We start from the raw sequence: 3,243 nt of genomic DNA, 5'->3' as shown, positions 1-3,243 counted from the left end.
AATTGATTTATTTTTTGAGTAATCGACTTTCAAAAACCACATCTTTTTCTACTCCAAGGTGCGTTTGTGGGAAGGTACACCTAACCCCCAAAATCTCAAAAACCGTTAGAGATAATGGGCTGAAATTTTTTCTGCTCTTTTCTGGTAATACACTTAGTAGAAAAATGCATTTAGAGTACCAAAAATCTAAAGAAAAAAAATTGGCTGCCGGTACCTAGTTACAGTAACTAAAAAGCATGAAAAATATTTTAGAGAACATTTCTTCTGAGCTTCAATACCTTGAGGGAGCAGACTCATGTTCTTGGCCATACAGAAGGTCTTTGTTGAGAACAAGGAGTTTGGGTTTTGCTCAATTCTCCTGAAGATCCTGGATGTAAAATTACAAAATCTATCAGAAAAGACAAAATCACAAATCAAACTTTAAGAATGACTGAATTAAATCTTATAGCTGTCTCCACTGCAAATAACTTGTAATTAGCCAGCAATTTCAAATGTTCAGAGTAATTTTATGTTCCTAAAAATAAATATAGCACTTAATAAAATAAAATGACACATATAACACGAACTTAGTGCTGAATAACTTTCAGCACCAACTTTAAATAAATGTATTTGTAATTAATAGTAACAATAATAATAAAATGAGCAAACATTAACATTAGATATTGTCTTAGTTTTGCTTTTAATTCGTTGCCTAAAACCAGCGGGAGTTTGAAAGCAATGTGCCGGGAGACGGTCGTTCTCTCTCGGCTTAACGAGCCGCTCCGCCCGGTCAACTGACAGAGGGCGAGACGAGCCGGCGGCTGGAGGGGAGCGATAAGTGCGAACACGTCCGAGCATGTTTGTAATTAAGCTATATGTTAATAAACCGAGCGCATAATTCAGGTTTACACAACTAATTTATCGCCTAATAACTTTGCAAAAGTTATTTTATTTTCAAAAAGCATAATATACCCACATTATTAAAGCTCTGCTCGCTCTCCTCCGCCATTACTGCTGGTGTTCGAACACGTAGCCTCAGCCCGCTAAGGATGCGCGCGCATATTGCAAAAATCAGGGGACAAACCGTCAACTACCTTTTCTTTTAAAACTAAATCGATTTTTAAACATTTGAACATGTTAAGTTGCAAACAAATATGGTTGAGGTTATATTAAAAATTGAATTTAATTTACTTGACAAATTGTGCCCTTCCCCTTCATCTTTTTTTTTCCAACAGCCGTGTTGTAGCAACACCGAAGCTCTTTGTCAGAGCAACCTACCGTAATAAACATTTTTTAAAAAACATGAAAATAAATATCAAACATGTTTCAAATACATCCATTTATTTATAAAATCCTATTCACCTTGAAACTTTATCTTCTTTTTACTTACCATGTCTTGTTTCAAAGTAGAGGAGAAGTCCGATATGCAACGTTCACAGTCTTGTTGAAAATGGAGGCTTGTGAAGAGGGGCGTGGCTTCTTCCAAGTTTCATCTTTAACCCAACCGTTTGGGTAAATCTACCCAACTCCTGCCCCAAAAGAAGTGTTCAAGATGTAGACTTCCGGTAAATTTCTGACCCAACTCATGAGTTATGAATTTTGACCCAATATTTGGTCAAACTAACCCAACCTATGACCCAACAGCTTCAACCCAGAAATTGGGTTATGAAAATAACCCAGCATTTTTTTTACTGTGAATGGAAAATTTAATGCAAGATTTAATTGATGAGGATCAAACTGGTTTTATAAAGGAAAGACAAACACAAGACAATATAAGGAGAACTCTTCACATCATAGACCATCTGCAAGGAAGAGGGGAGGGGGCAGTTCTGATAAGTATAGAGCGGAAAAAGCCTTCGACAGTCTCAATTGGAACTTTTTGTATAAGCTCTTAGAAAAATTTGGATTTAATGAGACATTTGTAAATTGTATTAAATCAATTTATCAGGAGCCAACTGCAAGGATTAAAATAAATGGCAACCTGTCAGGAAGATTTACTCTGGAGAGGAACAAGACAGGGATCCTGCCTCTCACCGAGTCTTTTTGCATCGTTTATAGAGCCACTAGCTCAGGCGGTTAGACAGGAAGAGGAAATAAAAGGGGTGGAGATAGGAGGGGAAGAACATTAAATAGGGTTGTTTGCAGATGACATTTTGATTTATCTAAAAAACCCAAATGAAATGTTTTTAAAAACAGTAAGTTTGCCTGAGGATTATGGGAAATTCTCTGGATACAAAATTAATGTGGAAAAAACACAGATCCTAACAATAAATTACTCCCCGCAACAGAAAATAAGGGATACCTACAAACTGCTAATAAAAGATTATTATGAGAAAGAGATAAAAACCAACGTAAGTAAAATAATAGAGATATTTCATAAGGCCTATGAGGGGAATAAATTCCGAGTTATTTCAGCACTGTATCAGGGACTGATGGCAGGCAGGAAGACTTCTACTATGTACATTAAAGAAAAATGGGAGGACGAATTGAAGGAACACATAAGCGAGGAGGAATGGTTTAAAATTTGTAAAATGCAGTGCACAGCCACCTGCTCCCGTGTGTGGAGGGAATTTAATTGGAAAAATATGATTAGATTTTTTATAACACCAAAGATCAGGACCAGGATGGTATCCAGTTCGCAGCCATGCTGGAGACTTTGTGGTCAGTCTGATGTGGGCCACACGCACATATTCTGGTCTTGTCAAAAGCTGTCCACATACTGGCATAATGTTTGCCTTATCTTGAAAAACATATTGGGATATGGAATACCCAGATCATGTAAAACACTCTACCTGGGATGCCTCACACACGATGTAATTCAAAAGGATGATGAATATTTGTTAAAAATATTACTTTCAGCATCAAGGAAAACCATCACAAAATTGTGGTATAGTCAGGACCCCCCTGCGGTGGAGCAGTGGCTGAGCATTGTGGAAGAGATCTTTGTAATGGAGAAAATCACATATAGACTAAGATTGCAGGAGGACAAGTTTGTCGTTAAATGGGAAAAATGGAGCGACTACAGACGTAAGGAGAATGCCATTCTTGTATCCAGTTAAAAATGGACACGGCTGTCCAACATTGTGTATGAAGTTGAATGTATTGATGCCTCTCCACTGTATGTGTTCAGAAATGTTCAATAAAAAATAAGTATAAAAAAAAAATAAAATAAAAAAATATCCTACTAAGAAACTTCTGCTATCAATTATTAACTGGTTGGTCCAAAAAATAAACACATCAGCTGTAAACTGTATTAATAAGTCA

The 3,243-nt window shown here is 36.6% G+C and overlaps 1 long non-coding RNA gene across 1 annotated transcript in view; it reads right to left on the bottom strand.

The window, feature by feature from the left end:
* Nucleotides 1-247: 247 nt before the first annotated feature.
* LOC106935242 (uncharacterized) overlaps nucleotides 248-3,243 on the bottom strand; it is a 4,829-nt gene continuing 1,833 nt past the window's right edge. The window contains exons 2-3 of the long non-coding RNA XR_001421858.1: nucleotides 1,370-1,609; nucleotides 248-388 (exon numbers count right to left, since the gene is read on the bottom strand). This is a non-coding gene — a long non-coding RNA (uncharacterized LOC106935242). The remainder of the gene's footprint in view (nucleotides 389-1,369; nucleotides 1,610-3,243) is intronic.

This window comes from Poecilia latipinna, unplaced genomic scaffold (assembly GCF_001443285.1).
Source record: "Poecilia latipinna isolate Pla-1442-1.1 unplaced genomic scaffold, P_latipinna-1.0 Scaffold1933, whole genome shotgun sequence".
In the NCBI taxonomy this organism is placed as follows: Eukaryota; Metazoa; Chordata; class Actinopteri; order Cyprinodontiformes; family Poeciliidae; genus Poecilia; species Poecilia latipinna.
Note: the sequence above shows the minus strand (reverse complement) of the source record. Positions and strands in the feature narration are given on the sequence as shown.